Genomic DNA, 12,317 nt, shown 5'->3' on the forward strand with positions numbered 1-12,317 from the left:
TAAAAGTGTTAATAGTTATAAATTAAATGAAAAATTGACCCTGATCTCAAAGCTAATAGGAAAGTAGTGGTGCTCATCCATGGCTGCAAACTGGAATCCTCTAAGGAGCTTAAGAAACACTTGGGCCAGGCATGGCAGCACACAGCTATAATTCCAGCACTCAGGAGGCTGAGGAAGGGAGTGTAAATTTTGAGCCTAACCTGATCAATGTGAGACCCCGTCTCATAAAATAAAGAGAGGGTGGTGCACCTCAGTACAAAGGTCCTGGATTAAATTCCCAGTGGCAGAAAAAAGAAAACAAAACCTTGGGTCCCATTTCTGGAGTACAGCCTCAATAAACTTTTAAATAAAAAAAAATTTTTTTTTTGTTCTTTTGAGACAGGGTCTCGCTATGCAGTTCAGGCTGACCTTGAGCTCACTTTGTAGCCCAGGCTGTCCTTGAACTTGCAATGATCCTGCTGCCTCAGCTTCCCAAGTGCTAGGATAAAAAATTTTTTTCTCTATTTTTTATGCTGGGGATTGAACCCACATACTAAACTTACACTCTACACTGAGTGAGAACCACAGCCCCAGAGCACTGGAACTCTAAAAATATTGTAATCTTAAAATGTAGCCAAACTGAGAAATTACTAGTCTACAGAGATGACCAGTACACTTACTTGAAGATAAATTCACAAGTAAGTCCATTGGATAGGCTCATAAAGCTGTCAGACAGCTTAAAATCAGTTTTACCATATAATATTACTCAAATTTTCCTATTCCCAGGATGAGTACCTGTTAACACCTGTAGATTTCTTTTACCTAAATAATATTTGATATTATGAGCTCAAATAAGATTTGTTTAATTATGTGGGAAGTAACATTTTATTGTACAGAGTAGCTGTGATGCACAGCAATTATTTATTAGAACAAAAGTGTCAGTCTTTCAGATCTTTACAACAAACTAGTATAATCACTCTATTATTCAGTTTATTTCCAAAACATAGAGATTCTTCCTCAACCAGTGATATAGACAGAATACCAGTACTCCAGGTCCTAATAATTAACAAGAAAATATTTCAAGGAATATATTTTTTATCACTTCACTAGATATCAGCAACACAAAGATTAAGAAAAGGGCACAGTTCATTATCTCAAGTACTCATTCAAGTAGCAGAACTCTGAGTGCATAGCATTCCAGAACTTTGTTACTACAAGCATGATCTCAACATCAAAGCATTACTATTATCTGTACACATGTTTAGAATAATGAACCTCATGACCCATCCAAGATCTCCTGACTCAGAATAAACATTTTTAGAAAGAGTCCTCAAAGTGATATATATGTCCACATTAAGTGGAGAAAATATGTACTTTCTAACCATGTACCAATCTAGATTGTAGACCATGTTTAAAACAAAACAAAAACAAAACCTTGAGATCTTAGTTATTTATCTTAACAGCTTGTCTTACTTAATGCAGTAATTTATCTTAGCTTGGTTAGAAAGTAATTTATCTTACTATATTTGTTTATGTACCTTTAAGATCTCTTTTATACTGAGACTTTTTAAGATTTAGCTGATTCTACCAGGAAGGATGCCATTGAGATTTCTGCGTGAAATGACTTTACGAAGAATTCTTTTGTATATTTGTTTCCAGGAAGGAGAGGTTGAAGGGATGGTAGGGGAATGGGATAAAAAAAGAAACAAATTATATCATGTACAGGTACAAATTTTCTATGATGAATGTGATCATTACATATATCTAAAACGTACCAATAAAATATGATTGAAAAAATAGTAGAGGAAGAAGTTCTCTACATTGTCTGCTTTCTTCCATGTTAACACCTGTTAACAGCCCTGGAGTATACTTTGTAAAGTGCTACTTTTGCACCAATGTACTGTACAAATTGTTACTATTAGTTAATTATTTAAAATATATTACATGATTTTTAAGGAAAACTACAAAGAAATGACAATATTTTAATGCACTGGTCTAGAAAGTATGCTAGACAAGGAGCCCCACAGGCAGTTTTAGCCCTATGTTGTTCACAGTCTATGATGTTGAACCAGCTCCTTCACCTTTTGCGTTCTCTATTTCTTTATATGTACACTAGATCATCTCTTACATCTTTTCCAGAACAATTCTTAAGTGATGGTTAAAAAATAACTCAGAATCTAATCTGAAAAAAAAAATGAGGATGAGAACGTTGTCTATTGATTACTTTTCTCTTTTGTGGAAACTGATTCTTTAAAAATTTACTGCCTTAAGTTTCTAGGTCAGTAAAATAAAACAAAAGTCTATTGCAGAATTCTTCCTTTTCTCAACAACCAATAAAATGAACAAAAAGAAAAATACTTCCATCAGCAATGACTAAATAAATTAAAAACAAAGATCTAACCTCATGTCATAAATCTCAAAAGCTGGGTGATCAAGGGCAGAGATAAAAGATGTTTGAGAAGCATAGTGCAACACTGTGGTTCCTCATGCTGCTTTGGACTCCAAATAAATCATACAGGCAGATTACCAAGATCTCAGAAATTCTAAGACTCTACCAGCAAGCTGAAAAAGATCCCTTGTCGTTTTTGTCTTATAAGGAGCTGCTTTGAGAAACAAATGCCACAAGGGGCTCACTGCTATCAAGACAGTTCACAGATAAGGTACACTGAATTGGGGTACTAATCTGAAACCCGATGATGCTATCTACATAATCATGAGTTAAACCCACCAACCTCTAGCAGTGGACAATTAATAAAATTTGTGAGGAAAAGAGCACAGTATTCCAACAAATTATTTCTGGTTTCTTGTTTCCCTTATATTTTTCTGTGCATGATATATTTCTGTGCATAGTATATAGGCTTTTTATCATTCTTCCTACATCTCTGTAATGGGCTCAAAAAGAAGCTAGAGTTTGAGGACTGGATATCATTCTATTAGTTTCTTTCTAATAATCAGATACAGAAACTTGAAGGTAAGGAGAGGGAAGGAGGAAAGATAAAATAGTGGCAGTATCATATTTCACAACAGGATTTAACCAATTTAAAAGGAGTTAAACATATGACTGAAACCTCAATGATTTTCTGCATTTTTTTAGCTATGGATATATCTTTACCATAAAATATCGTACAATAAAAATAGTTACTTCAAAGTTAATATGTTAATTTCTTTTATTAAGGTTGTTCCAAGATTTCATGAACCTCTCAAGAAAATTTTGGAATATTTAAAATCATACAAAAGGAAATAAAACATATACTCTTAAATTTTCTTTAACAAGAATCATTACAAAACTACCCTACAAAAGAAAAGTAGGTGCCACATGTTCCATGGACATTGTGATTCATGGCTGAGGCCTTTCCACCCTCAATCAACTGCCTGGGCCCCCTCATCTTGAAGGCCAGTGTTCTGCTGCCATCACGGCTCTCATCTGAGCTGTGTGCTCCATCAACTACCTGGGGACCCCAGACCTGGTGGCCCACGTCCTGCAGTCATTGTTGGGAAAGCCTGACACCCAGGAAATCTAGGAACCACGAAGACCTTCAGTGAGCTGCCCAGGAAGGGTGAGGCTCAGGACTTCACCTCTGATATCCAAAATGACAAGATGCAGGAGCAAAATGCAATCTTAGAACTCCATTTCACCCAGAACAAGTCCAGGAGACACTGACACAGGAGAACTTGGAAGTTACATACCTGAAATCTCTGCAATGATCACAACTAAAGTAAAGAAACAACTCCATCAGACTATAAAGAAATCAGATCAGAAATAATCTCTCAGGTAAAAAATGAAAGGACAACAACAATGAAACAATTATTCAGCACATCTAAAGAAGACATATATAAGAAACAGATGAGAGTAGAAAAATTATGGAAATGTTAAAAGAACAATACAGGAAAGAACTAGAATGCATGAAACAGAGTCAAACAGATATCCAGGAAATCAAAACTTTCATTGAAAGCTGGTAAAACGGCTTGAATGAAGCTGAAGATAGACTTTCAGATCTTGAAGACAGCATTGCAGCTAACAATCACGAAAGGAAAGATCTCTGAAAAATAACAAGGAAGCATGAAGTATCAATTCAACAGGTGCAAGACAATGCAAAGAGAAAGAACATAAGACTAACAGGTGTCAATGAAACAGCAGGAGTCAACACAAATGACATAAAAAGAATATTCGCAGAAGTAATAGCAGAAAATTTCCCAAGTATGGAAAAAGAATCTGACATACAGAAAAGTGAGGCATATAGAACTCCAACTAGCCATAAGCAAAGTAAAACTATGCCCAGACATATAATAATCAAGATCTCAGCAGTCCAGTGAAAGGACAGAATATTAAACGCTGTTAGAGAAAAGAAACAGACCACCTATAAGCAAAGCCCACCAGAATCATGGCAGATTTCTCAACACAAACTATCAAATCAAGAAAAGCTTGGAGTGAAAAATTACAGTACTCTGAAAAGGAGACTAAAGAAGATATCCGAAAATGGAAAGATATTCCTTGCTTATGGATAGAAGGGCCAACCTTGTGAAAATGGCCATACTTCCAAAATTGTTGGACAGATTCAATGCAATCCCCATTAAAATACCATTAATATACCTCACAGATCGAGAGAAAACATTCCTAAAGTTCATCTGGAAACAGAACAGACCCAGAATGGCAAAAGCAGTCCTGGGCAACAAAGACAAGTCAGGTGACATCACAGTCCCTGACTTGAAATTATAATACAAAGCTACTGTGATAAAATCAGCATGGTACTGGCAAAAAACCAGATCTAAAAATCAATGGAACAGACTGAAAAATGCAGCTACAACCACAAACAAACTCAACCACTTTATCTTTGAGAAAGGGGCCAAACAAGTTCAATGGAAGAAAGATCGCTTCTTTAATAAATGGTTCTAGAAAAATTGGCTTGCCACTTGCCGAAGACTGAAAATAGACCCAAGTCTATCACCATGCACCAAACTCAAGTCAAAATGGATGACAGATGTCAATATTAAAACAGAAACGCTAAATTTATTAGAAGAGAAAGTAGGTAAAAATCTTGAAGCCATAGGGGTGGGCAGAGTTCACGAACAAAAATGAAACTGCACGAGAAATACTTCAAAGAATCAACAACTGGGATCTCATCTTACTGAAAAATTTTTGCATATCTAAATAAATTAGCAGCAGAGTAAAAAAAAAAAAACCCACAAACTGGCAAAAAAATTCTAGCCAACTGTCCCTTGGACAAAGGTTTTCTATCTAGAACATATAAAGAATTAAAAATATCAGCCTCCCCCAATTCAAAGACCCAGCCCAAAAATGGGTATCTGAGATGAACACACACTTCTCAGATAAAGAAATACAAATGGCAAATAAATGAGAAAATGTTCAACATCATTAGTCATTCAAGAAATGCAGGGGCTGGGGATTTAGTTCAGTGGCAAGGTGCCTGTCTGGCAAGGGCAAGGTCGTGAGTTCGATTCCCGGTACTGGAAACAAACAAACAAACAAACAAACAAACAAAAGGAATGCAAATTAAAACAACACTGAGATTCCATCTCACCCCAGAAAGAATCGCTATCATCACAAAATCAACCAATAACACATGCTGGAGGGGCTGTGGGGAAAAAGGAACCCTTCACTGTTGGTGGGAGTGTAGACTGGTGCAACCACTGTGGAGATCACTCTGGAGATTCCTCAGTAAACTAGGACTAGAGGTCCCATTCAACCCAGTTACTTCCCTTTTGGGTATTTTCCAGGAGAACTAAAAACAAAATACCACAGCGATATATGTACATCCATGTTTAGAGCAGCACAACTTGTAATAGTTATATAGTGGAAGCAACCGAAATGCCCATCAACTAAGGACTGGATAAAAAAGGTGTGGTATTTTTAAATAATGGAATATTACTCAGGTGTAAAGAAAAATAAACTCAAGGATTTTATAGGTAAATGGGTGCAAGTAGAGACCATACTCATAAGTGAAATAAATCATACCTGCATGTGTAAACACCGTACTGTCTCACTAGTGTGAGAATCTGAAAGAGTAAATAAAATCTAAAGACACAATAGATACTGTGAAAGGGAAAGAAACTGCTCAAAAAAAAAAAAAGAACAACTGGGATGATGGAAAAGAGAAATGAAAAAAGAAGGGAAAAATATGTATGTATGTATACGAAAGACAGCTAAGATATTTGTATTCCTAATTTCTATTGCTTTATGGAAAGGAACAGTTAATGCTTAATTGATTAATCTTACATGCCTATGTTTTTTAAACTAAGTAACCAATTAGAACATAACAATATGTAATACAACAACCATTGTTAATTTCCTATCACCTTTTAAGAAATTCTGTATTGCTTTTATTGTTTTTGTGTTGTTTTGTTTATGTCTGTGTGTTTGTTAATATATTTTTGTTCTTTTATCTTTAAAATAAAAAAAGAAAAGAAGAAAAGCAATTTGAGGCTTTGTCCAAGTAGGTACGTATTTATTATCTAAGAAATGGGAACAGCTAAGATATGAAAGATAGACAATGAAACAGCCTCTCATCAAAATTCCTCTTAGAATTCTAGGATTAGTTTGCTCTGTATCAAAACAAAATAGAAATAAAATCCTACAAAATTGAGAATAATTCAATATTAGATATTCAGTATAAGTTAATAAAAACTAAGCTTCTAAAACAGGAGAAAAACACATATTGTGTTGGGCTATCAAGTTTGATCTGAGAAGTTGTTAAACATGAGAAACAACAGTCATATGCAACACACACTGCTACAGTCTTCAGGTTTGGCTTACTGATTAATTGTGTGCCGGTTATATTACTATTACTTTTCCACTCAAGATAAAATACAGGTTCTTTGGTTTCTAAATCTGGATGGCCATATTGTGGCCATTGTTAACTATGAACTATTCAGCAGGGTGTAGGACTTAGTTAACTTTTCTTATTTCATGAGAGAATGACAAGAATTCTCATTTTACAGAAATATCATGGCAAGTAAGAGAAATTTATATGATCAGTCTGCTGATGATCAGTTTACCATCAGGAAGTTTAGAAAGCATTTTTAAAATACTGTGATCAATATAGTCAACAAAGATAGCAAAACATGGTGCTTTTGCAGTTAAACTTTTGAAATAGTATTTAATATGTATTTGTTTAGTATTTTATTAGATATTAAAGAAGTTATAAACTGCCAGATGTGGTGGCACATGCCTGTAATCCCAGCACTTGGGAGACTGAGGCAAAATGATCATTGTAGCCTGGGATACAAAGTGAACTCAAGGACAGCCTGAACTGAATAGTTAGACTCTATCTCAAAAAAAAAAAAAGCAACAAAAAACCCAAAACAAACCCCAATAAAATAAAAGTAAAAAAATAAAGAAGTTGAAAGATCTAAAAGAAAAAGGGATGATGACATCTTCCTGTTGCCCTTTAGCAACTACCAAATATCAATGGAGAAATCTCTTGTTACAGAAGAATATAATCTAGAAGGAAATATTTTCAATGATTCATTTAAAGCCATTATAGGTTTTATTAGATTTGTTATATGCTATGTGCTATTTATTTGTGAAGGGTATATTTTACCTAGTTTATGAAGCATTGGCAAGTAGTATTAGAATAAACAATGCTAAAAAGGCAAACATAAATGTTTAACAATATATGTTTTTATTTTTTCTATTACTATTTCAGGGGCACTGTGTCCACTTATTATCTCTACTTCCTATGCTTTACCAATATGTTTTGTTCTTTATAGACATAAATGTACTGAATTAGTAGTTAGCAGTTGGGAGTAGTAATACATTCTAAATTCTTACTTTTTTACTTTTATTATAGCTTCAAAAGACTCTTCTGACTTTATTTCTCTTTAATGGCTAATGAATTGTTATCATATTTAAGAAACCACTGTCCAATGTAAGGTCATGATTTTCATGATCCTTTGAAGATCTTTATCTTTTGCTTTAGACAGCTTGTTTCTAATATAACTCAGTTTGGATGTCTTTACTATCATGCTATTGGAGTACGTACACTTCTTAGATGTGTAGCATACCCTTTAACAAATTTAAAATATTTTTGGCCACTATATCTTCAAATATATTTTGTCTCATTATTTTGTCCCCTAAAATTCTTATGATGCCTCTGTGGCTACACTTGTTAGGTCTGGTAGGACTTTAGACTCTGTTGTTTTCCTCATACTTTTTCTTTCTGCTCCTCAGACTGAATAACTTTAAATTTTCTATTTTTTTTTTTTTTTTTTTTTTTGGTTTTTCTCCGGTACCAGGAACCGAACTCACGACCTTGCGCATGCCAGGCAGGCGCTTTTGCCGCTGAGCTAAATCCCCAGCCCCTAAATTTTCTATTTTTAAGTTTACTGATTCTTTGCCTGTTGTTCAACCTCTCCAGTGAATTTTCTATTTCACTTATTTTAGTTTTGTAGTTTTAAGGTTTGTTTTTGGTTTATTTTTATCATTTCTATTTCTTTCCTGATATTCTCATTTTGTTTAGACATCTTTTCTCTGATTTCTTTAGTCCCTTGTCTACGGTTTCCTATATCTCTTTCAGTATTTAAAAACAGTTGTTTTAAAGGTCTTTAAGTCCAATGTAGGGGCTTCCTTAGAAACCATTTCAGTCAATTAGCTCTTTTCCTTTAAGAGGACTATACTTTCCCAATCTTTTGTATGCCTTGTGATTTTTGTTTTGCTGTTGTTATTGAAAAAAACACATTTCTATTACGAGGTAACTCTGGGTATCAGGCTTTTCTTCTTCCCCAGGAATGCTATTATTTTGATTGTCAAGAACTATTTTTTCATATTGTTTTTGCAAAGACATCTCTTCATCACATGCAGTCTCTGAAATCTTGGGCCTTTAACTTGGATTCAGCTAATGTTTTGACAGAGAAGTCTTTGACGGTCAGAAGTTTAAAAAGGAGACAAATACTTTGCAGAATGATCTCTAACTGGGATATTCCCTCAATACTTACTTTTGTTCTGAGCCAAAAGTGAAATGTTATCTTTTCAGATCATTTCTTTTGAAGAACATGTCTAGAATAATACCACTCAAAATACCAAAATAAAACAAAACCAAAAAACCTAACCTCTGTCTTATAGAATCTGCTCTTTGCATTTTATGGTGTATCTTAAAATGATCATTTTGATTCTCATTTTCTTCTACTTTTTTCTAGCTTCTTATTCTCTTCCTTGATAGTAAAGCTCGATGTTTCTAACAGTAGACTATAAAGCGAAATGGAAAGGTTTTATTCAAGCTCTTTCATCTCACACTTGACGACCATTATGCACTAGCAAAAGAAATACGAGCTGTTAGCGTGTGTGGCAATGGTGAGGCTGTGATATGGTTAAATATTACACACATTTTGTGCGTCAATGCACTTTCTTCCATGTTCCCATATTAAATGCTGACTCCTGTTCAGCAGCTTTTAGGACAACAGTGTTCTCAAAGAAGCTGCTTTCAAATATTCCTGGCACCACTCTATTCCCGTTTGGTAACCTGATAACTTGGTAAGTACGGTAAGAATGAACAAACTGGATTCCTCAAAATCATAAAGCTCTGCACAACTCTGCACAGCAGACAATAGGATGATAAGATAATCTACAGAAGGGGAAACTTTCTTTGCAGTTATTCCTTAGACAGAGGACTAATATCTAAAATATATGAAGAACTCAAAAAATTTATACTTTCCCAAATAAAAGACCAAATCAAAAAATGAGCAATTGAAATGAATAGACACTTCTCAAAAGAAGTACAAATGGTCACTAAGTACATGAAAAAATGTTCAATATCTTTGGCTATTACAGAAATGCAAATCAAAATAACTCAGATTTCATCTTACTCCAGTAAGACTGGCTATTATTAAAGACTCAAAAAATGACAAATTTCTCTGGCAAGGTTGCAGAGAAAAAGAAAGCTTTCTACACTGTGGATGGAAATGGAAATTAGTACTACCACTATGGAAATTAGCGTGGAGTTTCCTCAAAAAACTAAACATAGAAATTTTATTTTATTCATACCTATACATATACATGTTTATAGCAGCACAATTCACAGTAATTAAATTATGGCTTATAGAGCCATCAACAGATGGGTAGATAAAGAAAAGGTAGCATAAAAAAAAATATATATATATATATATATAGCATACACACACACACACACACACACATGAGAGTAATGCTCAGCCATAAAGAAGGATAAATTTCAGTCACTTGTAGGAAAATGTATGGATCTTGAGACCATAATGCTAAGTGAAATAAATCAGACACAGGTTAAATATCACATAGTTTCTCTTATATGAGAAACCCAAAATATTAATAATACAGAGAAAAAAAAGAAAGATGGCAGGAAACAGGAAGATAGACATTGTGGGGATAGAAAGGGGATATTCAGAATGGGGAGTGAGCATGGCTGGGGAGGGCAGTAAAATGATAAGAATGATATATGTATATGTACCAATGCTCCAAGATAAATGTAATTATTATGTATCAGAAATGTATAAATAAAAATATGTCATTATTTTCTCCTACTTCTTATAAAATATACAAACCATTTACAGAATCCCTACTTCTCATGGTGTTGAATTCTAGTGTTTTAATTGGAGAAGCTAAACCTTGCCTTCAAAATTAGCAAGTCATATTTAAAGTCTTTTGCTCTAGAGGTGAAATCAGCTTATAAGATATATAATTTATCCCACATTCCTGCCCAGCCCCAACTTTAAAAATCTTAGCACATGTATGAATATCTTCAGACAGATTTTTTTCTACTTGTTTGACACTTTGGTTTCGTGGGCTGTGAAACAGAAGCAAATAAATGTGTCACAGCTGGGCATGGTTCACAGGACAGTAAATCCCAGGATTCTGGGAGGCTGAGGCAGGAGGATTTCAAGTTCCAGCCTAGGCTGTGCAACTTACTTAGTGAGACCCTGTCAACAAATTTGAAAACCTAGAAAGATGGAGACATTTCTGGGGTCACAGAACCTGCCAAAAAAGACACTGAAAATCGAAAGTCACCAACAAGTAGTAAGACTGAGCCAGTTCTGAAAGTCTCTGGAAGAGAAGTCTAATACAATGATTTCACTGCAGACAATTTTTTGTTTGTTTGTTTGTTTTTTTCCGGTACTGGGAATTGAACTTATGACTATGCACCTGCCAGGCAGGTGCTGTGCCCCTGAGCTAAATTGCCAGCCCACTGCAGACAATGTTGATGATTCTCAATCTATTCTAATGAATTGGAAGGGAGGAAGTCCATACAAATTCATTCTACAAGGCCAACAATACCTGATATCAAAGTCAGACACGGATCCAACAACCATAGCAAATACTTTCAGCTTTTCCTCACTTAGCATGATGTTTGCTGCGGGTTTGTACTTTTATTCAATACAGTACTGAAAGTTTTAACCAGTACAATTAGGCAAAAAAAAAAAGAAATGTACAAAAAGAAGGTAGAAAGTCAAATTAATCTATCTTTGCAGATTATATAATTCTGTACATATAAAAATCTAAAGACTCCATGAAAGGACTATTACAACTTACAAATAAACTGAATAATGTTACATAATATGAAATTAACACAAAAAAAGCAGCATTTTTATACACCAGTAATGAGGCTTCTGAAAAAGAAATTGTGTTAGCAAATCTCATTCATAATAGCTATCAAACAAAAAAGCAAAGCAACCCAGGAATAAATTTAACTAAGGAAGCACAAGATCTCTGTAAACAAAACTGTAAAACACAGATAAAAGAAACTGAAGATATAATAACACAGAAAGACCTTCTATGTTCACAGATTGTAACATTAATAGTTAAGATATTTATACTATCTGAAATGATTTACAGATTCAAAACAATGTGCAGCTAAATGCCAGTGACATTATTCCCAAAACTAGAAAAAATTCTAAAATTCATACAGATGCACAAAATACCAAATATCCAAAGCAATGCTGAACAAAAGAATAAAGCTAGAGGCATCACAATACCTCATTTCAGGCATACTACAGACCAACAGTAATAAAAATAGAATGGTATGTGCATAAAAACAGACTTAAAGACCAAAAGAACAAAGCAGAGATCCCAGAAACACACTTTTGTGTCTGTAGCAAACTGATTCTGAAAATGGCTGCCAAAAACATAGATTGGTAAAGGACTATCCTGTAATATCCATAGTGGTGGGAAAATGGATGTGTATATGTAGATTAAGTTTTCACCCCCTCACTCCACATGAAAATCAACTGAAAAATGGATATAAGACATAAATGTTAGGGCTGGGGATTTAGCTCAACGGCAAAAGCGCCTGCCTGGCAAGCGCAAGGTCGTGAGTTCGGTTCCCGGTACCGGAGAAAAACCAAAAAAAAAAAAA

The 12,317-nt window shown here is 34.5% G+C and overlaps 1 protein-coding gene across 10 annotated transcripts in view; it reads right to left on the reverse strand.

The window, feature by feature from the left end:
* Gphn (gephyrin) overlaps positions 1–12,317 on the reverse strand; it is a 508,902-nt gene that overhangs the window by 314,329 nt on the left and 182,256 nt on the right. The window lies entirely within an intron of this gene.

Source organism: Chinchilla lanigera, unplaced genomic scaffold, assembly GCF_000276665.1.
Source record: "Chinchilla lanigera isolate Chin_1 unplaced genomic scaffold, ChiLan1.0 scaffold00065, whole genome shotgun sequence".
Taxonomy (NCBI): Eukaryota; Metazoa; Chordata; class Mammalia; order Rodentia; family Chinchillidae; genus Chinchilla; species Chinchilla lanigera.